The sequence below is a fragment of the Pseudorasbora parva genome, chromosome 1, assembly GCF_024679245.1.
Source record: "Pseudorasbora parva isolate DD20220531a chromosome 1, ASM2467924v1, whole genome shotgun sequence".
NCBI classification, from domain to species: Eukaryota; Metazoa; Chordata; class Actinopteri; order Cypriniformes; family Gobionidae; genus Pseudorasbora; species Pseudorasbora parva.
Window position 1 is genome coordinate 30,564,365 of NC_090172.1, and position 26,746 is coordinate 30,591,110.

Below are 26,746 nucleotides of genomic sequence, written 5' to 3' on the forward strand. Positions count from 1 at the left end.
TCCCTGTCCCTGCTGAATAAAATCAGGCCAAAACCATGATGCTGCCCCCACCATGTTTCACAGTGGGGATGGTGTGTTCAGGGTTATGAGCTGTGTCGCTTTTACGCCAAACATAACGTTTTGCATTGTTGCCAAAAAAGTTCAATTTTGGTTTCATCTAACCAGAGCACCTTCTTCTACATGTTTGGTGTGTCTCTAAGGTGGCTTGTGGCAAACTTTAAACAACACTTTTTATGGATATCTTTAAGAAATGGCTTTCTTCTTGCCACTCTTCCATAAAGGCCAGTATATGACAGTTGTCCTATGAACAGAGTCTCCCACGTCAGCTGTAGCTCTCTGCAGTTTATCCAGAGTGATCATGGGCCTCTTGGCTGCATCTCTGATCAGTCTTCTCCTTGTATGAGCTGAAATTTTAGAGGGACGGCCAGGTCTAGGTAGATTTGCAGTGGTCTGATACTCCTTCCATTTCAATATTATCGCTTGCACAGTGCTCCTTGGGATGATTAAGCTTGAGAAATCTTTTTGTATCCAAACCAGCTTTAAACCAAACAACAGTATCTCGGACCTGCCTGGTCGTTGTTCTTCATGATGCTCTCTGCACTTTAAACGGACCTCTGAGACTATCACAGTGTAGGTGCATTTATACGGAGACTTGATTACACACAGGTGGATTCTATTTATCATCATTTGCCATTTAGGTCAACACTGGATCATTCAGAGAGCCTCACTGAACTTCTGGAGAGAGTTTGCTGCACTGAAAGTAAAGGGGCTGAATAATTTTGCACTCTTAATTTTTCAGTTTTTGATTTGTTAAAAAAGTTTGAAATATCCAATAAATTTAATTCCACTTCATGATTGTGTCCCACTTGTTGTTGATTCTTCACAAAATAATACAGTTTTATATCTTTATGTTTGAAGCCTGAAATGTGGCAAAAGTTGTAAATTCAATTCAACCGTCATTAGCTCATTTGTAACACCTCAGACCATGAACAGTTCATCCCTCCACCAGAGGGAGCCATCTAGAGGGAGTTCTAGTGACATATCCTGTCTTTAGCCTCACTTCCTGTTTGTAGCTTTAAAAGCCATGTGCTTCATTGAACTCATTGCAAAGTATTGTCAGTTTATTCTGCCTTACCAAGCGTTTACCATTGTCATTTGTCTTTTCTACTGTTTTGACCTGCTTGCCTGTTAACTGGATTTTCCCTTTGACTATCGTTTGGAGTTTGTTTGCTGTCTGCCTGCCGATTGAGTTTCTAAACCCTGCCTGTACTTTGTCACGTCCTTGCCTGTCGTTTTGGGTTGTTATATCAGTTCCTTACTCTTTGGCAATAAAGTCCCTCTGCAACATGGATTCTAATCTGCCTTCAGCTATAGGTTCGTTACAGAATACTTTGCCTGACCCGAAACCAGCAGAGGTTACCCAGCTCAGAGCCAGGTTTGCTTACCAGGATGATGTACTTCATGAGTTCCAGGAACAGCTTGTAACTCTTTGAGACGCTAATGAACAGTTGACACACTATATTCAGTCAATGCCCTCCCCATGCCCTGACACGGTAAGACTGGCACTGCCAGAAAAGTTTGACGGATCTGCTGACAAATGCAAGGGGTTCCTGAGGCAGTGTTCTATATATTTCACTCACCAACCTGAATCCTTTAATCAGGAAACTACTCAATGTGCTTTCATGATGAGTTTGCTTACCGGCAAGGCGCTGGAGTAGGCTACGGCAGTTTGCGAAAATAATGAACAAGTTTGTAAGTCCTTCATGTATTTCTCACAACAGATTAAGGAAGTTTTTGAATACCCTGCAGGGGGTAGAGACACTTCCTTGCAGTTATTACATCTATGCCAGGGGAAATTATGTGCAGCTGATTATGCGGTACAGTTGCGCACTTTAGCTCCACAAAATGGCTGGAATGATGTTGCTTTGAAGTCAGTATTCCGGGACTTTTAAATTCCACACTGCAAGCTGAGCTGGCATGCAAGGACGAATCATTAACTTTGTCTGAGTACATTAGCTTGACCATTAAGATTGATAATCTCATGAGCAATCGGCCAGGGCCCAGTACATTTAAACCTTTCTCTGCTTCTGCCCCGTCTCCTGGTCCATCGTTTGATGAACCGGGTGAACCCATGCAACTTGGAAGTGCAAGGGTGTCTGAGGAGGAACGCCAGCACAGACTCAGTGAGGGGCTATGCTTCTACGGCGGCCAAACCGGACATCATTGTAACACATGTCCAAGTAGGGCCAGAGTCCCTGCTGGATCCTCTCAAAGGGTGAGCTTCACTTCTGATTCAGTTTCCAGTAAAAGTTTTGCTTTTCCAGTGACTATTTTAACTAATCAGGACAATGACAAATCCTGTGTTACAGCACTAGTGGATTCAGGAGCTGCATTGAACCTCATTCACCATCAGATCGTCACCAAATGTAACATCCCTACAATGCCGTATAATCCTCCCATCAGCATCACTGAAATAGATAATGCACCCATAGGCACTGGACAGATTACCCATAAACCATAACGCTCTATGAAATCATGTCTCCTCGTCACCCCATTGTACTAGGCAACCCATGGTTGATACTCCATCACCCGTTGATCTGTTGGAGAGAAGGGGAATTGCTGCATTGGTCTCCATACTGTCAAGAGCATTGTCTACCCACCAAGTCAATAGTGCCATATAACGTTCACATGCACATCCCCAGTGAATATTCTAGATTCATGGAGGTATTTAGCAAGAAAAAGGCCACCCAACTACCACCCCACCGACCGGGGAATTGTGCCATAGACTTGTTACCAAATTCGCCCCCCCCTAGAAGCAAAGCTTACCCTCTATCTATTCCTGAGACACAGGCTATGGAGGATTACATAGAGGAGGTGCTAGCATCCGGTTTCATCCGCCCCTCTACGTCACCTGCTGCAGCAGGATTTTTATTTATCAAAAAGAAGGATGGTGGACTCTGGCCATGTATTGACTACAGGGGTCTGAATGCAGTCACCGTTAAGTACCGTTATCCACTGCCCTTAGTACAATCTGCCTTAGAGCAACTTCGAGAAGCCAAGATTTTTACTAAGCTAGATCTCAGAAGTGCTTACAATTTGGTACGTATCAAGGAAGGGGATGAGTGGAAAACTGCGTTTATCACCACTAGGGGGCACTATGAGTACCTGGTCATGCCCTATGGACTGGCCAACTCACCTTCAGTTTTCCAGTCACTTATCAATGAAATTCTCAGAGACCTTCTCGACAGCTGTGTGATCATCTACATTGAGGACATTCTCATTTACTTAAGGACCAGAGAGAAACATATACAACAAGTCAAGACCGTGCTCAAACGTCTACTCCACCATCAACTATATGTGAAAGCAGAGAAGTGTGAGTTTCACACCCCCACTATAACCTTCTGAGGCTATAACATCAGCCCCAAGGGAGTAGAGATGGATGAGTCTAAGATCAAGGCAGTCACTGAATGGCCAACCACCACCACCATCAAGGAACTACAAAGATTCCTTGGGTTTGCAAACTTTTATAGATGGTTCATCAGGAGCTACAGCACAGTTGCAGCCCCCTCACTATGTTGCTCAGAGGAAGCCCCAGGAAGTTGACTTGGCCCGAGAATGCACAGTATGCTTTTAAAAGACTCAAGTCCTGCTTCACCACTGCTCCCATCTTGAAACACCCACAGCCCGATCTCCCTTTCATAGCAGAAGTGGATGTTTCAGACTGTGGCATCGGGGCCATACTCTCCCAGAGCCATGGTTCTCCAGGTAAACTCCACCCCTGCGCCTTTTTCTCCAGAAAGCTCACCCCTGCTGAAACTAATTGCGACGTAGGAAACAAGGAACTATTGTCCATCAAATCTGTGCTAGAGGTGTGGAGACACTGGTTGGAGGGATCCAGATGTCCATTTTATGTTATCACAGACCACAAAAACTTAGAGTGCATCCAGAATGCCAAGAAAATGAAACTACGACAGGCCAGATGGGCACATCTGGCCTGACAACTCCCCATCAACTCCCTGCGGGCTGCTGGAACCTCTGCCCGTCCCTCAAATACCATGGTCAAACTTGGCTATAGACTTTATCACAGATCTCCCTAATTCCAATGGTTTTACTGCCATCTGTGTCATAGTTGATCATTTTTCTAAATTATGTCTTTAAATTCCCATGAAGGGTCTACCCACAGCTATGGAGATGGTGGAGGCCTTGTTCAATCAAGTTTTCTGGGTGTACAGACTCCTGGATGATTTTGTCACTAACCAGGGACCACAACAAGAACTCCCTCACACGTACTTCAACAGGACTAACCCCTTTCCAGTGCGTTCTGGATTATCAACCGCCACTGTTCCCTTGTTCGGGAGAACCTTCAGAGGTACCCGCTGTGGACGACTGGATGATGAGGAGTGAGGGGGTGTGGGACAGTGCCCATGTCCGGCTTCAGCGAGCCATCAGGAGATCCTCGGTCTATCTTGTCCGGGAGATTCTAGATTCCAGAAGGAGGGCTAATCGGTTACATTATCTGGTGGATTGGGAGGGATACGTCCTGAAGATAGATCCTGGGTAGCAGCCACTGACATCCTGGATCCCTCACTCATCAGAGACTTCCACCATGATCATACAAACCGACAGGCACCCAGACCAAGCGGGCGGCCTAGGAAAAGAACACCTTGAGGTGTTCCTAGAGGGGGAGAATCTGTAACACCTCAGACCCTGAAGAGTTCATCCCTCCACCAAAGGGAGCCATCACCAGAGTTCTAGTGACACTTCCTGTCTGTAGCCTCACTTCCTGTTTGTAGCGTTAAAAGCCATGTGCTTCATTTAACTCGTTGCGAAGTATTGCCAGTTTATTCTGCCTTACCAAGCGTTTACCATTGTCATTTGTCTTTTCTACTGTTTTGACCTGCTTGCCTGTCAACTGGATTTTCCCTTTGACTATCGTTTAGAGTTTGTTTGCTGTCTGCCTGCCGATTGAGTTTCTGAACTCTGCCTGTACTTTGATCACGCCTGTCGTTTTAAGTTGTTATATCTGTTCCTTACTCTTTGGCAATAAAGTCCCTCTGCAACATGGATCTGCCTTCAGCTATGGCTTCATTACATCATTAATCTCAATCTCTTAATTTTCGTTTTTATGTCTGGGTCACATTACTGCTCGCTGATACTTGATTGTGTCTGTCTGGCCTGATTCACTGACATACACGGAGGTTATTATAGAGCTCTAATGCAACATTGATTCAACCCACCTGCACTCAGAGGTCAAGCTGGGGCCAGATATCTATTAGATGACCCTTACACTTCTCAGACCCCCTCTGCTGTTGGATCACACAGTAAATTGCAATGAAAATAGATGTGTTGCAAAGGTTCAGCACTAACTTCAAAGCAAAAAGCCTTAAGGTATGACATATCAGAAATCTCACTTGTATCAATTCATCAAAGTAACGGACTGATGACAGGATGACGAAGGGGCAGAAATGAGAGACATTGGGTATTTCAGAGAAAAGGAAGGTGGAATGGCACAAGCAACATTTCTGTTGCTATTCTGTGGTACAAGGGGTTTGAGGAACCCAGGTGGTGAGTGATATGACTGCTTTTCAGGGCCAATTACACACTCTCTCTCTCTCTCTCTCTCTCTCTCTCTCTCTCTCTCTCTCTCTCTCTCTCTCTCTCTCTTTAGACATCATAGTGACTTAGAAAAAAAGAAACAAACACATAAACAACTTCTAAAATTAAAAGCACAGAGTAAGTAATAGCAATTTATTTATACTTACTGCTATTTTTAAATAGTTTCTAAATGCACTGTATTTGCTAAATTAGAACATGATCAGCTGATCTGTGAGATAAAATGCTTTGTGAAAATAAATGATTATACAAAAATAAATAAATACAGTAATAAAACAGTAATGTGATATATATATATATATATATATATATATATATATATATATATATATATATATATATTTTTTTTTTTTTTTTTTTACTATTTAAAAAAAAAAAAACTATCTAAAATATGTAATATCCTTAATACAAAATTACAGCATTTATTCCAGTGATGGTAATCCATTAATCTAGTAATGCTGATTTGCTGCCCATGCCTTTCAAAGATTGCAGACGGCCTCAGATTACTATTGTTCAAAATCACTGCTCATTAAATCCCACTCTTTCTTTATCTGGACAAACTCAGATCATAATACAGATTAAAGACTCCAGCTTTGATATTTGAACACTATTTATGATAAAACTGGGTTGCAGTGACATTCATTTCTTAATTTATGTCAGGAGTGCATTATAATCGATCCGTTATGAACAATATCTAGAATGGAATATCACACACACAACAATTCTCTCTGGTCTGCAGCAGCTCAGCTGTGTTCACACAGATCACAAAGAACAACTTTCAGTTTAGCTCTTAGTTCAAAAGTGCTCATATTTGGAGAAATATTGACATATCACGTTTGCAAAATATTTTGTCACACAGAATACCATTTCTAATCATTTCTCACTAAATTATTCAATCTAAAAAGCTAAAACATGCACAGAGCTCTCTCTGGGTCTCTTCTTAATGATACGCATCAAATATCAGTCATCAGGCGTTCATTTGCTCACTGAGCTGTCAATAATCTTACTGCTCAACACTGCTCTCCGCATGATGTGGTCCACCTGTGTGGACACTTCCTCATTCTGTCTCTGTGAAGAACGAGCCTATTCTACATTTCTACGAGTGAACTAAGAAGCTAATGAACACACAATATCTATGGAATAAGGTTGTTTTGTGATTTTTCATGTGATATAGGCTATTTTATATCAATAATGGATGTTTACATTATGACTGCTAACAGGTGTAGCGATTAGCGCAATGTAAAATGATAAATATAACATGTTTTAACATCACCATATGAATGAAATCCCCATTATATCGCAACAGGAAACTAATAAAAACACTCGACGGTGGTCTAAAGTGACATAAAGAATGAAGGTGTAATTTTAATCTTTTACATTGTGTTATGTAGCTTGATACTAACTGAAGCTCTGATGCGCCTGTTGGACCAGGAGCTTTGTCTATTTTGTTACAATAATTCACAATGTGCTTTTAGCTTATTATTTATTTTATTTTTTTGAAAGACTAGATAATGTCGACTACTAAATGAAATACTGCACTGTTAATGGGCCATTTAGGCAGGCATACATGTATAAACGATTTGAATAATGGTTGTTAAAAAAAAAAAAAAGATTCATAACAAAAGAATAATGAGGATTATGTCTCATACATTCAAAAGTGTGAAACAATCATCGAGTGGGCACATTGAAGCATTAATTTAGCTATTCTCCTTGCCATACATTAGACAAAAGACGTCAAAAGGCCAACAAACTTATTTGATAAAAGCATCTCAAGTCTTTTCTATTTCAATACTACCTATATGTGTAACCCTTGTACTGATATAATGCACTTTATTAATTTGCCTAATGGATTACAAAGGGTTACACAAAAGAAAACGTCTCGGGTTATGACTATAACCCTTGTTCCCTGAGAGGAAACAAAACACTGCATCGTTGAGTGACGACACTCTGGGGAACACACCTCCAGCGTGAGGCATCTGAACCATGAATTGAATCTGTCACCAATCTGATTGGTGGTGTGTAATGACATAGTATGTGACGGCATATGCGGAAGCTATAAGAGGACGCCAGCACAGAAGCGGGCACTTTATGTGAGAAGGTGTGTCAACGAGACGCAGTGTCTCGTTCACTCTCAGGGAACAAGTGTTATAGTCATAACCCGAGATGTTCCCTTTATCGAGGGAACTCGCACTGCGTCGTCGAGTGACAACACTCTGGGGAACGTATACCCACTATGCCACACTGAATCACGCCCAACCTAGTGTGAGGCTGGCCCCCCAGGCACACTTAGGACGCAAGCATCCTGGCACCAGGCGTAGCAGGGAGATCCAGCTTGTAAAGGAGTGAGGGTCAGCCCAACCCGCTTCTTCGCAAATCTCAATAAGCAAAGCTCCAGAAAGGAGGACCACAGAGGAAGCCAAGCCCCTCGTAGAGTGAGACCTTTACGGCCATGGGTGAAGGCAATCTGTGCACCCGATAAGCCACGGCTATAGCCTGGACGATCCAATTACTGATCGTCTGCTTTGCAGCAGGCAGCCCTTTCTTGGGTGGGCCAAAGCACACCAACAGCTGGTCCAATCTCCTCCACTGTGCAGACCTCTCCTGATAGATCCTCAATGCCCTAACCGGGCAGAGCAGGTGAAGCCTGGTTTCCTCAGCCATAGCATGAGGCGGAGGATAAATGCCTGAAGAAACACTGACCTCATCCCCACAGATGGAACCTTGGGCACATAGCCCAGCCTGGGGTGTAAGATGGCCTGATGGCAAGGAGAAAGGCCACCTTAAGAGTCAGGTTTCTCGCCTCAGCCGACTCCAATGGCTCGATGGGGGCCTCAGCCACCCCCTCGAGAACCACTGCCAGGTCCCAGGCTGGGACCCTGGAATGAGCCGCAGGACTCAACCTCCTAGCCCTACGGAGGAACCGTAGAGGGAGCCCTAGAGCTGAGAATGGTCTCAATGACACCGGCTGACAGGCCATCCCTTAGGTACTGAGCCCCCTCAAGGGCCACACCCAGAGGTCCCACAGCTCCGGCCTGGGGTGAAAAATTGTACCCCCTGCCCTAGACAGCAGATCCCTCCTCAGAGGGACCTGCCAAGGAACCAGACCCGGGTCGGCCACCGGGGTGCTACTAAGAGAAGGCTGATGCCCTCTACGCGGACCTGGTCTAGAACCCCAGGGAGTAGAATGATCGGGGGAGTGCATACCGACATAGCCTCGGCCACGTCTGCATCCTGGCATCCAGCCCCAACGGAGCCAGAATGGTTCAGGAACCAAGGATGGGACAGGAACCAAGGATGGTTCCCAGCCACCACTGGAGGGGTCTCATGTATAGCAGGCCGAACGGAACCACGTTGGATGCTGCTGCCATGAGACCCAGCAGTCCCTGGAACTGCTTCACAGTGCGGCTGTGGCCTAGCTTCATAGCTGAGACTTCCGCCCGTATGGCCCCGACACGAGTGGGGAAAATTCGGGCCCGCATCGTAGTCAAGTCACACACGATTCCCAGGAACATGCTCCTCTGGGAAGGCGTCAACACACTCTTCTTTGTGTTCAGTCTCAGCCCCAAGCACCTTAGATGGGAAAGAGCCAGGAATACGTTCTATGGCCTCCTTCGTTCTTCTTGTTCCATAACCTGTCTCTGGGCAGGAGGGACCATGGTCCAGACCACACCATAGAATTTCGGTGGTGGAACACTGAACTGCAGTCTGTACCCTTTGCCCATGGTACACAGGTGCCCATGGTACCATACACCGAGATACTCTACTATGGGAACCAGTCTCCGATGCTAGTCTCTGGTACCCACCGAGTCTCCTGCGATGTGTGAACGCGTTCGCTGCCCAGCTGCAGGTCTTTCTAGCGGCGGCTTGAGCAGCATGCGTTCGCTGGAAGTCGATGTGGTCCAAGCGTCATAGACGGTAGATCGCAGCATCGAATTCCAGAAAACTCCATGGAGGAGGCGACCTCTATCGCTCTCCTCCACCCTATGGAAAAAAAAACAGCGTGGGTTTCCACATGAGGAATGAGAACATTGGCTAGCTACAGGCAGCCCCTTCGAGAGCTGCCAGAGCGCCCTTATTTTATGAATGAAGTAGCGTGTTTTGTGGTTTAACATCACCAGCCTCAATGCTGTGCACATCCGATTCCTCAGTATCAGACGGCTGAAGCATTGGGTTCTCCACCTTGGGGGAAGAAGCCACAACGCGGGCTATCACAGAAGGAAAACATCTGAATTGTCAGATGAGGCCTGAGATATCTTTTTTTTCTTTTTTCTCAGCCCCCGCTGACATCTGCGAGCCCACCGATCTACCCTGCTGCCTCAACAGACGCGAGACCGACATAGGCTTACGAGCCTGCCAACTTCAAAAGATACTTTTGGACAAACAACACCATATAGCAAACAATTCATACACAGCGTGCCTTGCTGAAGAGCGAAAGCTATCTTTACTATGTGCCGGTGTCCTCTTATAGCTTCCACATATGCCATCACATACTACGTCATAACGCAGCACCAATCAGATTGCTGACAGATTCCATTCATGCTTCAGACACCTCACGCGGGGGGCGTTCTCCAGAGTGTCGTCACTTGATGACGCAGTGCGAGTTACCTTGATAAAGGGAACTAATATTGTCTTCAGTATGTTGTTGCTAAATTTTGACTACATCTCACACCAACATTTGCTTTATTCAGACTGAAATAGACTGCTGGAAAACTTCAGAGAATACTGCTCAACTTTTGTCTTTTATTCTTATTAAAAAGTTCCAATCAGTTCTCTGCACTGTGAGGTGCCAATTTATAAACTAACCCCGTTGTTCTTTAGGAAGTAAAGACGTTTATTTCCACTTGTTTTATAATGGTTTGCCTATCCATTCAGATGGATTTAAAAAGATCCACATTCCATTCAACACTGAATTGGGAAATAAATTAATTATGAATAAGAAATAATATTCTAGTAATTTTAATTTAGCATGTTTTTGCAGATTAATATAACACCATGAAACTAATACTATTGACTGATACATTTTTGTATGCTTTTATATTTTGTTTTTCATACATCTTTATTTTTTCACATACTTTTCATTTGTTCCACAGTACAGCCAGTACACTGTAAAAAATTATTTAGAAAAAATTTACCTGGTTGCCTTAAAATTTTGAGTTCATTGAAATTGAAATTTTGAGTTAATACAATGAACATTTTTTGAGATTCGACAGCCTTTATTAAAATATTATTAAAAGATTTTGTAAGCATATTGGGTAATTATGTGTGTGTTATTTCTGATGACGCAGTGAAACATGCCAAATAGTGGTATTTTCATGATTTATCACATTTCTTATGTGGTTCAGATACAAAAATATTTGGAGTTTCTATTTATTAAACTAATTTCCTTCATTGTATCAACTCACATTTTTAATTTCAATAAACTTAAAATTTTAAGGCAACCAGGTTACTTACTTTTTTAAGTTAAACCAACAAAAAACACCACAAATTTTTTACAGTGTATGCAGGCTCACCCACAGTGAATGCATTCACACATCTTTGGGTGATGCTATTGATGTATAGGCAGGGCAGCTACAACAATGGCCTTTGATTGAGCATTGTTAAGGGGCAGAGGGGGCAGAAACTATGAAACAAGCTTCTGATCTCACTTTAATGATGGCCTTTATGTGAGCATGCAATGTAAAATCAACAGCCTGCTTTAGACAGGGGGGTTTTTGGGGGTTCCCTATTATCTAAATATATATATAACCCCCCTGTCTAAAGCAGGCTGTTGATTTTACATTGCATACAAATACACTACTGCTAAAAAACTTTGCTGTCAGTATAAGGTTTGTTTTAAAGAAATGAATTGTTTGATTTAGCAACGATGCATTAAGCTGCATCAAAAATATGATGTGTTACTAATGCCTGGAATAATGGCTGCTGAAATTTTAGCTTTGCCATCACAGACATACGTGACATTTAAAATATTAAACATTAAAAACATTTATTACAAAAATATTTGTTTTCGAGGTATCAAAGGTGACCCCCCAATAAATAAATAAATAAATAAATAAATAAATAAATAAATAAATAAATAAATAAATAAATAAATAAATAAATAAATAAATTTGAAATTGCATATCACCTATTTTTTCAATTGTTCTCAAATGACTTGGCAGGTGAATCAGTCTCTCTAAACTCCTACTTTCCTAGAGCCTACTATGCTCTGATTGGCCAGATGACCCATTCTGTTATGATTGGTCCACTGCACATTGGTGCACTTGTTGTTGGAAGCTAAACATCCATTACAATCACTGTACTTCAGTTCTGAAGGCTTCCTCAGTCCTCAGCAATTGTACATACTGCAAAAGACAGTAACGCTGATGTTGATTTTCACAAATCAATCTGAATGTGCGCCCAATGATGAAACATTAGAAAAACTAGTTATTCAACTTGAACCTCCAACGCATGGACAACTTGGAAAAAAAGCAGGATGTTTCTCAGTGATACCGTACTCATTATAAGATGTTGCAACTGTACTTCCTAACCATCAGCATTAACAATCAGCATTAAGTGCATTTCCATCAAAAAAACTATTTGTATATTTCTAACTTATTGCGTTGCGCTAGAACTGTACTAATAACTAATAAGCCGAATTCGAATGCATATAATTGATGTAACATTAAAGTTTGCTAAACAAATATTGATTTGTCCTTTATAATTTCTCAAAGTAGTTAGAACGACAGACCTTATGCATTAACAGACACAGTTTTATTTAATAGTGGCTCATAGCTGATTTACAGTAGTATTTCAGTAAGATTGTAATAACGGGAGTTAGCCGGTTAGCTGTAAACTTACACAAAACTACAAAAAACAAAACACAAAAATATATATATTTTAGACACCTGTTAGAAAATATATACATAAATAATTAATCATATTTGTGATTTGGAAGCAAGCTACTCCAAGAGCAAGCAGGTTTGCAAATCCTGCTTTGAAATCCGAGATTTGAGAAGCAGTCGTCAGTGTGTTTTTGGGCGGGTCGAGTTGTTTGTGGGCCAATAATGTACAACAAAGACAGGCATTATGCAAATGTATTTTCTAGTGACATAGAACTGTCATGCAGTGAGTTTCGAATTACAGATGAATCGTTTAGGATAGTTTTGACTTTTGACTTTTTAACTTTGCAGAAAGTTTACATTCACAAAAACCTTTGTGTGTTTTTTAAATTTAAAAACATCATAACTAATAAGTAATAGGCAATTTTCTACACTGGTTTTGAGGCTGTCTTCTGAACACTGGGTTTTTATCGGCATAATGCACTGGAGACTTAGAAGTAAACATCCACGACTAGGATTGGATACAATTTGCATATTTAATGAGCTTCGGCTCCACTGTCATATCTATGCCCCAGTGTCAGGTCACAAAAGGGAGAGATTATTTTGATTATTTTGTTTGATGACTTTATCAAACAAACACAATGATTTATTTCTCATCCACCCGCGACTGTATTACATGGCCCGCAACCACACGATCGGCCCCTGGACTAGTACTACTACATATAAAAAAGACGTTTTACTGAGATAAGTTTGTTGCACCATTCCCGTCGGATCCAATATAGAAGGCACAATATTGTGTCTGCAAATCCAGCACTTGAGGCTTGTTTCCAAAAGATTCTGCAGTGAAATGAAGTGAACACACAAAAAAATTTCCCCCCATGAGCTGGAACTTTATTAAAATTAAATGAAGTATCAAACATTCCTAATATTATGATCCAAAGGAAGCTTATGCAGCGACTGTGTTCTTTCCAAGCCTGCAGTCTCCCTCTCATTTACTGAAGCTTTCGCGCCTCGATCGCCCCCCGGTGACCGTTCCCAGTATAGCCGCCCCTCTGTGTTTTCTAATGGACGCGAGGCAAACTAAATAATAAAATTACACTTCAAATATTTCCCCCCCCAAAGTTAGTTTATGTCATTGAAGGCAGTTATCATCACGATGATTTCATTTCAAGTGTTCGTTTTTAAAATAAGTTTAGTTTTAGTTAGTTATCTGACGCTTTAAAAACAGGGGGAGTGACGTCATGATTGACAGCTGAGACTGACGTCTTCTCTGAGTGAAGTTGTCACTAAGGCACTAACGGACTTTTTTCGGAATTTTTGGGAGCAGATTGGTGCTTTAGCTTTAATTTCTACATTTCCATAACTGTTTATTTCACACCAACATAATTAATTGTTCTGCATCTGCGAGAGTGTGGGCGGGCTTTTGATATTGTGACTGTACTTCCTGCTCTACTTCCTGCGCTCTACTGTGCAACTCCGGTCCCGAAATCGCTACTGCGCAGACTCGGTCCCCCAAGATGTCAGCGCCGTGCCCCCCCGCCTGAAAGCTTCAAATATGGCAAGCGGAAACGGATGATGTTGAGTCGTCCATATTTTTTTACGGTCTATGGTTCTTTCACAAATCTTGCTATCTTCTTCCACATGTTTACTGCTACTGGCTAGTGGGCCGAACAGCTCCATGAGTCAGTGGGTGGGGCTACTAATCTACACGTGCTGTAGAGTGCGTGGTTACATAAGGATGAAGAACACCATTGTTTTCTGGGCCTGGTTTCTATAAACGCTTTGGTAACACTTTACTTGAAGGGGTGTGCATAAGACTGACATGACACCTTCATAATCATGACATGACACGTGTCATGGATATGAAGGAGTTTTTATCCATTCTTATAACAACTGTCATTAAGTGTCATTCGCTTAATTATGTCATTTTTAATGCAGTGATGACATTTCAGAGTTGTCTTTGTTATGACAACTTGACATAAACCAATACATCATAACCTGTCAGTGTCTTTGTCATGACAACTTGACATTACCAAGACAACATAACCTGTCATAAACAGACATGAAATGACATAGCAGATTAATTATCAAATTTAAGAAACTACTTAGCTTTTTGGGTTTACATTACATTAGTTGCTAGGCAACGTGGGGGAGAGGACGCTGGCGTTGTCTGTTCGCCGCTTCTCCACCCACAAATCATGTTTACTTTACTATTAAATTTAGATTTTATTTTATTTTATTATGTTTGTGACTAGTCTACCAGTCAGAGCTACAATTAGGACTGTTGCTGATTGCTGGCAGCCACTGAGAGGACGTTGTTTGCCATTTTTTCACCGCTTCTCTTCTGTTTTTGTTTGAATTTGTGGTTGGTTTTGGTTTGAAGGACATTTGATGTTGCTCGCTGCAGCTGCTCTCTCTTCTGGGTGTCGGCTGCTGGGTGGTCTCCCTCGGGCTTGAACTGCATGGTGGCTGAAGTTTACACCAGGCTAGCGTCATCAGCGTCCGGCATGATGTTGAGATGTAATTTTTACTTGTTATTCATGTATTGTTATTTTTTCCCTTTGTTGCACTTTGAGATTCTTCGGAATGAAAAGTGCGTTATAAATAAAATCTATTATTATTATTATTATTATTATTATTATTATTATTATTATTATTATTATTAAACTGTCATGTGGTTGGTTTTGACATTGGCTGTCATTAGGCAATTATAATGTCATGATTTTTTTATAAATTTAATTTGTCATTTACATGTCATTAAGTGTCAATACTCTGTCAAATTATTTTATAACATTGTCATGAATATATTTCTTGACCTAAACTACAGTGGTACAAGTTGAATTTGTCATTAACATGTCATTAAGTGTCAATACTGTGTAAAATTATTTCATAACATTGTCATGAATATATTTCTTGACCTAAACTACAGTGGTACAAGTTGAATTTGTCATTAACATGTCATTAAGTGTCAATACTCTGTCAAATTATTTTATAACAGTGTCATGAATATTTAGCTTGACCTGAAATATGGCATCAGAGGAAATCGTACAGAGTCATTAAAAACTATTAATATAACTCAAAATGATAGAGTGGCATAGACATATACACCTATATGATGATGTCTATGGTGGCACCACTGGTTATGTGTACGCTGTAACAGTTGTTGGCAGAGCCTCAGTCAGGTTAGTTTGTTTAGGTGTTTAATGTCAATTTAGTTTGCAGTAAGTAAAAACAATTCACAAAAACATTATTTTGGGTTTAATATACTTTATTTAAACTTTCGCTCACTCTTTAACGAATAGTTTGAGTTCCCTTTCGAGAGAGGTTCCTCGTATTACGTATGGGGAAAACTGCTTTTCTCGAGAATATGAAGCAAAATTTTATTAATAAAGGTGTCCATGTAAAGCGTAGTGCCGCTGTACGGCCATAGCCCAGCGCGAGGAGCGAGGAGGAACCTATGGTGAGGCGGCTGAGAGGAACAAACCAAGTAAAAGGTGCTTATATTTGCATACATAATTGACTATATAAGACCCTAATTACCCTAACAACTATACAAGACCCTAATTCGCCATAGGTGTCAGATTTTATCTCCTTCAGCGACACCTTCGCTGACCTCCGGAAGAAGCACCGCCGTCGAACAAGCACCAGCGGAACCTGCAGCTGAGGACAACGGATTCCCCCAGTCTCCGCCTTCTCTGCCGTTCCAGCTATGCAATCCGGTGCCAGTATCCTTTTATTCTCTCTTCTTTCTAAAAGAGCGCGAGGCGTTGTTGCAAATGCCTCGCATTTCCTGCGGCTCGTGCAGAGCCCCTCTCCTCGGCGACGACCGTCACATCATCTGTGTGACATGCCTCGGACGGGACCACGCGCAGCTCGCGCTTTCCAGGGGCGGCTGCCCCGAGTGTGATGTGATGGCGCTGCAGACCCTTCGGGCTCGCCTCGCCACCTTCGACCAGGTCCCTCCTCCTGCCGCTGGGCCGCGCCGTAAGAAACGCTGCGACCAGAGGCTGCCAGAGCGGTCGGGCGACTGCACGCCGGATGATTTCCGCATGCCTCGCCTTCGCCGGTCACCTTCACTCAGGAGGAACAGCGCCCCTCTCATGCAGCGGCCTGTTCGGATTCCTTCGGTGGCCCGTCGCCAGAGGAAGACGAGGACAGCCTCTCCACTGCCGCTTCGGGTAGCGAGTGGTCAGTTTCTGTCTCGGAGCCCCCCACTTTGACGCAGACCGCCACGAGCTCCAAAAACAATGCTGACGCGGAGCTTATCCACATGCTCTCTAAGGCCGTGGAAGACCTCGGACTCGAGTGGTCCCAACCCGACGAGCCAACGCGCAGCAGACTGGACGAGTGGTACCTAGAAAGCCGCCGTCTCTCTTCTCCTCAGAAGCCCGCTCCTTTCTTCCCTGAGGTACACGACGAGCTTACTAAATCTTGGAAGTCTCCCTACTCTGCTCGCGCGAGATCCGCCTTTTCCTCAGCGCTCTCTACCGTCGACGGTGCCAAGGAAAAAGGCTCCTTTTTCGAGTCTCTCCCCCCCTCGAAGAGGCTGTCGCCGCGCACCTCTGCCCGCCCTCCTCCAGAGGATGGCAGGCCAGGGCGCAGCACCCTTCCAAGCCCTGCCGCACCACCTCTGCTCTCGCTGGCCGAGCGTATGCCTCCGATGGCCAGGCTTCCGCGGCCCTTCACACCATGGCTGTCCTTCAGGTGTTCCAGGCCAGACTTCTCTGCTCTTTGGACGAGTCTGTCCCCGACTCCGAAGTTTTGAAGGACCTTCGCAGCGCGACGGAGTTGGCCCTTCGTGCTACTAAAGCCACCGCGCAAGCCATTGGAAAGAATATGGCTAACCTGACGCTCTTAGAGAGGCACCTTTGGCTGAATTTGACCGAGATGAAGGATGCGGATAAAGCCTCCTTCTTGGACGCCCCTATCTCTACTACCAGTCTCTTCGGTCCGTCAGTCGTGGGCTTCGCGGAGCGTTTCACCGAAGTGCAAAATGCTTCTCAGGCTATGAGGCACTTCCTACCCAAGCGCTCCAGCTCTTCTTCAGGCCGGGGACGCCGTAAAGGTAGACCGCCACCCTCTCAACCCGCTAAGCCGGCTGCGCCACCTTCTTGGCCTTCTTGGCCTCGCTCCTCTTCTGGAACGCGCCAACGCTCCAGCTCCACGAACCGCAGCAGGCAGCCTGAACGCCGGGGACCTCGACCCAAGCTTGTGTTGAACCCCCGAGCCTCCGAAGCCGTCCTAGCCGCAAGGAGAAAGAGGAGATGGTCAGGTCTCGCCTCGGCCGGACCCCCATCTCTCCCTCCCGGTCTCCCAGTTCCCTGGACCCAGGTAACTGCCGACCTCAGTTTCGCAGCCACAGCCAACGAGCCCGTTGTCAAACGCACTCGCCTGCACACAAACTGCGTTATCACGGCGACCCAAATAAATCTCAAAAAGAGCTTTTTCTCTGTAGTAAATGTGCCCACATATCAATCTGCACTCCTATACCCCTCCCACCCATGCTATAAATGTTCCGGCGCCCACTCCACAGTGCACGCTGCCACACATAAGCATTACCCCCTCTATGTCACAACCACAAAATGGCAGCGCTACCGAGTTCCCTCTAGTAGGCGACCCTTATCCGCGCCAGCTCCAGCCACTATCGCGTCAGGCTCAGGCCTGGCAAGCCATGCCCGGTGTATCAAATTGGGTTGTGAACATAGTAAAAAGGGGCTACTCGCTACAGTTCGCTCGCAGGCCCCCGCGCTTTCGCGCCGTGGTCGAGACCTCTGTGAAAAGCAGTGTCAGTCACGTGCTTCGCACTGAGATTTCGAAACTTTTAGAGAAGGGAGCGGTGGAGCCTGTTCCCCCATCCCGAAGCGAGTCGGGCTTCTACAGCCGATACTTTCTCGTTCCGAAGAAGGACGGAGGGCTCAGGCCAATCCTAGATCTAAGGCATTTGAACAAACCTCTAATGTCTCGCTCTTTCAAAATGCTGACGGTGAAACAGATCCTCGCGCACATTCGTCCCGGGGACTGGTTTTTCACGATAGATTTGAAAGATGCATACTTTCACGTTCAGGTAGCCCCTCACCACAGGCCATTCTTGAGATTCGCCTTCGAGGGGCAGGCTTATCAGTACACAGTCCTGCCATTTGGGTTATCCCTGGCGCCCCGCATGTTTACGAAATGTATGGACGCGGCATTAGCCCCACTCAGGCTGAAAGGGATGCGGGTGCTCAACTACCTCGACGACTGGCTAGTGATAGCCCAGTCTCGAGCACAACTACTAACACACAGATCCTGGCTCCTCAACCATTTAGACTGTTTGGGTCTCAGGATCAATATCGCCAAGAGCTCGCTGTCCCCCACTCAAAAGATATTTTTTCTGGGCATAATTCTAGCCTCGAGACTCTTGAACGCACGGCTAACGACACAGCGTGCGCTATCTGTGCAGAACATGGCGGCTTCATTCAAAGCCGGGACTCGTGTTCCCCTGAAAGATTTTCAGAGGATGCTCGGCCTTATGGCCTCGGCATCGTCAGTGCTCAGGCTGGGACTGTTACACATGCATCCCCTCCAGCGTTGGCTACACGCCCGCGTCCCTCCTTACGCATAGAAATGGGGCCGTCTTCCCGTCAAAGTGAACCACAGCGTTGTCAAAGCTTTGGCTCCTTGGACGGGGACAGAGTGGTATCGGAGAGGCGTGCTTATGGGCACGGTTACGAGGTTGAAAGTGGTCTCGACAGATGCCTCCACTTGAGGGTGGGGAGCCCTACACGAGGGCAAGCCGATCTCTGGCCTGTGGACAGAAACAGAGAAACGGCTGCACATAAACTGTCTAGAGATGAAAGTGGTCGCCTTATCGCTGAGAGCTTTCCTTCCACATATAAAGAACCACCACGTCTTGGTTCGTACAGACAACACGTCGGTGGTAGCGTATATAAATCGCCAGGGCGGCCTGAGATCACATTCTCTTCACCGCATGGCGAAGCATCTCCTTTTATGGGCAGAGCATAACCTGAGGTCCCTGAGGGCGGCTCACGTGCCAGGTATTCTGAATCTGGGTCCGGATATGTTTTCCAGGGGACCCATTCCCCCAGGGGAATGGTCTCTTCACCCGCAAACGGTTCTCTTAATTTGGAACACCTTCGGCAGAGCGAAGGTGGATCTCTTCGCCTCAGAAGACAGCACTCACTGCCCAATATTTTTCTCCAAACACAGGGACGCCCTGGCCCATGTCTGGCCCAGTCTCCCGCTATATGCTTTCCCCCCGATTGCGATGCTGCCGCAAACCATCAAGAAAATCAGGGAGACAGCATCCACGGTGCTTTTAATAGCCCCACTCTGGAGGAACCGAACGTGGTTCTCCGATCTGATCCAGCTGTCAGACACAGCCCCATGGCCCCGCTGAGGAAAGACCTCCTCACGCAGGCGAAGGGGAAGATCTGGCATCCCAGTCCCGAGCTATGGGCCCTCCACATATGGCCCATCAACTGGTATCGGGAAACCTCTCTGACAGTTATGAACACTATTGCGGAAGCTAGATCCCCCGCGACTAGGCGGCTCTATACTCTGAAGTGGTCAGTGTTTTCTAACTGGTGTGCCGTCCGAAATATCGACGCACGCTCATGCGAAACAGCAGAAGTGCTCGCTTTTCTGCAAGAGCTACTGGACGCGGGTCGTTCCCCCTCCACGCTCAAAGTTTATGTCGCCGCCATAGCAGCTAACCATGCTCAGATCGCGGGACATTCACTAGGGAAAAGTGAGCTCATTGTACGTTTTCTTAAAGGGGCTAGGAGATTGAACCCCCCTCGCCCTCCCTCGGTCCCCATTTGGGACCTCGTAGTGGTTTTAGATGCTATGAAGGGTCCCCCCTTCGAGCCACTCCAGACCGCGACCATAAAGCTTTTATCACTCAAAACCGCGTTTCTGCTGGCTCTGGCCTCGGTTAAACGTGTGAGGGACTTACACGCACTTTCAGTGAGCCCGTCCTGTTTCGAGTTCGGGCCCAACAACTCCAAAGTTGTTCTCAAACCGAGACATGGTTTTATACCCAAAGTGCTTTCTACCCCTTTTAGAGCACAGGTTATTACTCTGATTCCATTACCCGCATCTCAGGGTGAACAGGACGCGAACCTACTCTGCCCGGTCAGAGCTTTGAAACTGTATCTGGAGCACTCCTCCCCCTTCAGGCAGTCGGACCAGCTGTTTGTCTGCTTCGACGGCCGCACTAAAGGTTGTGCTGTCACGAAGCAAAGACTCTCACACTGGATAGTGGACACGATCTTGCTGGCATATGAGTCTAAAAACCTGACTTGCCCTATAGACGTTAAAGCCCACTCCACTAGAGGCCTCATCTTGGGCTTGGTCGTGTGGCATTTCTTTGGAAGACATCTGTGCGGCGGCAGGCTGGGCCTCTCCGTCCACTTTTATCAGATTCTACAAATTGGAGGTTCCAGCTCTACAAGCAGGGCTTCTCTCCATCTAGGCCCTATCTTGACCCTGGCAAACACATGATTGTCTTACGTTTTGGCCTGTACACATTAGTCCTTAAGCACTATTCATTCATCATAAGATCCGATGTCCGATCAGCTGTTCAAACGATCCGACTCTTTCAGTTCTTCATTCCCCTTATAAGCCGCCTCTGTCTGTCTCTCTGGGGTTTATTAACATGTGCTTTGGGTATACTGGGTCAGTCAGCACACACGGCGCTGTACATTGTGTTCCGCATATGTAATACGAGGAACCTCTCTCGAAAGGGAACGGACTCGGTTACTTTCGTAACCTCGGTTCCCTGAGAGAGAGGAACGAGAATTACGTTCCGTGCCGTGTTTATGCTTCTCAGGTATCGCTTCAGTCGATCTTAAAACCTGACACCTATGGCAAATTAGGGTCTTATATAGCCTCCTGTATGCAAATATAAGCACCTTTTACGTCGGGCTTTCTGGAACGCCCTCCATTGGTTCGTTCCTCTCAGCCACCTCACCATAGGTTCCTGCAGTTGCCGCGGCCCGGCCAATCAGAGCGCTCCTCGCACTGGGCTATGGCCGTACAGCGGCACTACGCTTTACATGGATACATTTATTAATAAAGTTTTGCTTCATATTTGCTTCATATAAACATCATAACTAATAAATATTAGGCTATTTTCTACACTGGTTTTAGATGGGTGTGCTGACTTGGAAATAAATGCCCATGCCTAGTATTGGATAAGTTTTGCATAATTAATGAGGTACAGCTCCCCTGTCAGTTCAGTTCACATGAGGAAGGGATTGTTTTGAAAGTGGCAACCAGAATGATTCTCTCGATCACAGGGCTCATCCTTAAACGTTTTTATCAAACACAATAATTTGTTTCTCATCCACCCGCGATCGATTGGAATATTATTATTGTTGTGTGTTACTTGGCCGTCCAAGTTCATATAAGTGTGAACTTGTTACACAAACAAACAAACACACATGCGTGCGCCCAGATCAAGGAATATTATTTCACTATTTGAGATTCACCGGCCTGCTGACGGGCTTACGTTTTGATAGCTGGTCTGGAAAACACAGCCCTGGGACTGCTATTACATATAAAAAATATTTTTTACTCACATAAGTGTTTTGCACCATTCCTGTCGGATCCAATATAGAAGACACAGCATGGTGTTTTAATCTCAACATGTCTGCATATCCAGCTCAACCTGAGACTTGTTTACAAACGTTTCCGCAGTGAAATGAAGTGAACCCGCATACAATTTCTTCCCCACGTGAGCTGGAACTTCATTAAAAATAAAGTTCATTCACTCATTCCTAATATTAGGATCAGAAGGAAGCTTATGCAGCAACTGTGTTCTTCGACAACCAGGAATGGCGCAATATCTTTCTATTCTTCTACATGTTTTTTTACTGCTGGCTAGCATAATCCGAACAATTCCATGAGGCAGAGCTACTTAATTTGGCATGCTTACTATTATGTAGAGGTGTGTTTTTCACCACATGATGACGTCTGGATGCGCACACGATCGTTTTCTTGGCCTGGTGTCTATAAAAGCTTTTCTTTGACTATGGCATGTATTACATGTATATTACACATACTACAATACTAACATGATATTCAAATATAACCATGATATTTTATATAACAACATATCAAAGGAAAGTTGATTACTCAATTCATCACACATTTAAATTGTGTATTTTTTGGTTTTAAAATCAACCCAGTAATGGTTTACCTAAAGTTGTCTGTGCATATAAAATGGAGATAAGAGGAATCTACCCCTGGCATGTCTGCAAAGACTTACTTCATTACAATTCATCCATAAGATAGAATGTGTGTATGCATATCCAACAGTCAACAATATCCTTAAGTAATATGAGGACCAACTGTGAAATTAATATTTAGCAATAATCTAACATGACCTAGTCTGAACCAGAAAATAAGTTGTCCCAAAATGTATCAGCTTGATTCATGAATATTAATTGCATAATGTTTGCCCTGCAGTCCTACCTAATTTACTTGAATACGCCAATGAATAGGTGCTAGTCACTGTGGGATTGCAGCTTAGCATGTGCGTGTTGCTGATGCAACTGCTTGGGTGTATTAAATTTGTTGTTTTACAAAACCATTTCTTTCTTTGCAAAGCAAAATTAAATTGAAACCTCTACGGCTGTAACAGTCCCGTTTACACCAATTCTGACAGAAATTGAGACTCATCAGACCAGGCAACATTTTTCCATTCTTCAACTGTCCAATTTCAGTGAGCTTGTGTGCTTTGTGGCTTCACAATTGCTTTGCTGCATACCTTGGTAATAATGAGTGGTTATTTCAGTAAAAGTTGCTCTTCTATCAGCTTGAATCAGTCGGCCCATTCTCCTCTGACCTTTAGCATCGACAAGGCATTTTCGCCCCCACAGGACTGCCGCATACTGGATGTGTGCTTTGTAAACCCTAGAAATGGTTGTGCGTGAAAATCCCAGTAACTGAGAAGATTGTGAAGTACTCAGACTAGCCTGTCTGGCACCAACAACCAGGCTATGCTCAAAATTGCTTAAATCACCTTTCTTTCCCAATCTGACATTCAGTGTATATAGAATATAAATAGTGAACATATAGTGTATAAAGAATATAATAGAATATAAATAAAGGGAGATTTTACACTGGCAGTTTAATTCAGAACAGGGCAGTTTCTATGAAAAATTGGTAAAGTGAAAGCTGTCATGCATGTGTTATTCTGGTCTAAAAGATGAGACTTAAAGATTAAGTTTTTTTATTCACTCCGAGCTTGTGCTCAAACTTTAATGTCCGAATCAACAACAACACTCAAACATCCTGCCTACGCTCTTCCTCGTGTCCCCCTATCCCATGGTCCTATACCTAGATAGTTCCCTCTGCTGGTCACATTAGGTATTACATTTAATCCACTGCATATCAACACTTCCCCCTTTCTTTGAAGCTGTGAAACAAAAAAACAAAAAAAACAAAAAAATCAAAACAAAAAAAAAAACTTCAAAAAACATGCCTTAACATATTTTAATGACATTGTGATCGTGAACATCCAGATAAATATTATTATTTTTATTATTATTATTATTATTATTATTATTATTATTATTATTATTATTATTATTATTATTTTAAAGAGAACACCACATATTCAAGTCTAACTGGTCTTTTGACTTGACGCTCAGATCTCCTCAAGACAGGTACCCCTGAGTGAACATCACTTGTGTCTACATGCACACATCCATCTGATATTTCAGATATAGCACTGTTTCTGTATGCGACAGAGACGCAACTTCATCTTCACATTCTGTTTCTCCAAAAGTATCTTTGGCTCAAAGAAGGCTGCAACGGTTCCATCTGATCACATGACCCTCTTCAGTCTTTACAACACATGATCTTGGTCCGACCTCCTGGAGAACAGTAGCCTTTCGGTTCCACACAGCCTGGTCTTGGATACGCACCACATCATCTTTGGCAAGTGGTCTGAGGGTTTTGGTTGCCTTGTCATAACGCTGTTTTTGTTTCCATTTCATATTCTCCAGTTTTGTCTGTATCTCTCCATTCTCCTTGATGTATGTATGACAAGGTAAGGTTGTATGTAGCTTGCGATTCATCAACAGTTCTGTAACAGTTTGGCAATAAACCACATTCAAGTGGGGCCGTTCTTTTAACTTAGTAGAGCTAAATAAGGATCCGACTTGCTGTCTGTGGCCTTTTTGAGAAGCTGTTTGATGATATGCACTCATTTTTCAGCTTTGCCATTTGCCTGTGCATACTGTGGACTTGATGTGACATGGTGAAATCCATACTGCCTTGCAAACTGTTGCCATTCCTTGCTGTTATAACAAGGACGATTGTCACTCACCACATTCTTTGGTATCCCATGCCGGTCAAAAATGGACTTGACATGTGTTATGACACTGTTGGATGTTGCACTTGTGAGCAGGGCAATCTCAGTAAAGTTTGAATAGTAATCTATCACTAGCAGATGTCTTTACCATTAAATTGAAACAAATCTGTTCCAATTTTCTTCCATGGAGCATTGGGAAGATCTTGGACCAGCATAGGCACCCTTGCCTGTTTACTCTGGTACTTGTTACATGTTTAAAATTTTCCTATCGTTTTTCCATTTTCTTGTTGATTCCGGGCCAATACACAGCGTTCCTGGCTCTCCTTTTACATTTTTCAATGCCAAGGTGTCCTTTGTGTAGCTTCCGAAGTATCTCTGGTCTCAGGCTGTGTGGAATGACAATTCTACTGTCTCTCAATAATAGTCCATTTGCCACACTTAGCTATGATCTAATGTGATAATATTTTGGACATGACCCCTTGGGCCAACCACTGTGAATGTTTTCCATCACTGTTTGTAGCTCCTTGTCTTTGACTGTTTCTTAACTAATTTCTTTTGCTTTAATGTGAGACACAGGCAGAGACTCAACGACCATGTTAACACGATTCTCAATCTCTTTTTCAGTGGAGCATGCAATACTCATCTCTGGCACTCATGATAGCGAGCCTTACCTTTGCAGTTTCATGATGAGCCTCTGAATCCTCTGTGACATTTCATTGAGACTTTTCTTGAATATTGACACGAGAGGACGATGATCTGTCTCAACTGTGAATGTAGGAAGCCCATAGACATAGCAATTAAAGATATGTAGTCCATAAGCTAATACAAGACTTGTAATTGAACGTATCCTAGTCAGAATTGAACAGTCCTAGTCATGGACCTAGAAGCGTAAGCAGCTGGCGTCCAGTTGTCTCCTTCTGCCTGTAACAAGACAGCTCCCAGTCTGTCCTTAGACGCATCTGTTGAAATTTTCAGTCTCTTGTTGGGATCATAATATGCAAGCACAGGTGCATCTGTCAGTGTGATCTTTAGCGCATTCCATTCTCGCTCATGTCTTGATGTCCACTTGAACTCATTGAAGTCATGGAGAAGTTCTCTCAATGCTGATGTTTTCACTGATAGGTTGGGTATGAACCTTCCAAAAAATTTATCATTCCCATTATTCTGTGCACACCTTTCTTGTCTTTGGGGCGCGGCATGCCTAATATGGCTTTTATTTTATTTTCATCTGGCTCTATTCCCTGAGAAGAAAACTTGTCTCCAAGGAATGTTATTTCTTGTACACCGAATTGGCATTTAGCGCGGTTTAACTGTAGTCCATTCTCTCGCACCCTTTGAAACACTTTTGGCAATATTTTATTATGCTCAAGTAGAGTGGAGCCCTAGATTACCACATCATCTATATACCAACGGACCCCTTCTAGGCCATCTAGCATATTGTCCATTGCTCGATGATATGTTTCAGATGCTGAGATTATGCCAAACGGCATTCTCAGGAATCTATACCTCCCAAAGGGCGTATTGAAAGTGCCGTATCTTGAGCTTGGATCATCATCCAACTTGATTTGCCAGAATCCCTGTGCTGCATCTAGCTTTAAAAAGTACTTGGCTCCTGCCACCTGACTTGCGATTTCCCCCCTTTTTGGTATCTGGTAATGCTCATGTTTTATTTTTTGATTCAAATCTCCTGGATCCATGCATATTCTCAGTTCTTTACTTGCATTCTTTTTGTCGACGCAGACCATTGAGTTTACCCACTCCGTTGGGTCTACCACTTTCGTGATAACTTTTAACTGACTCATTCTTTCCAGTTCCAATTTCAGGCGCTCTCAAAGTGGAGCTGGAAGTCTTCTTGATGCATGGATTACTGGAATTGCATCCTCTTTGAGTGTGATTTTGTATGTGCATGGAAGTCATCCTAGCCCTTTATAAAATAGTAATGGTAACGATGAACAATTGACTCAACTGTGCCTGTGTGTGCACTTACTGCTTC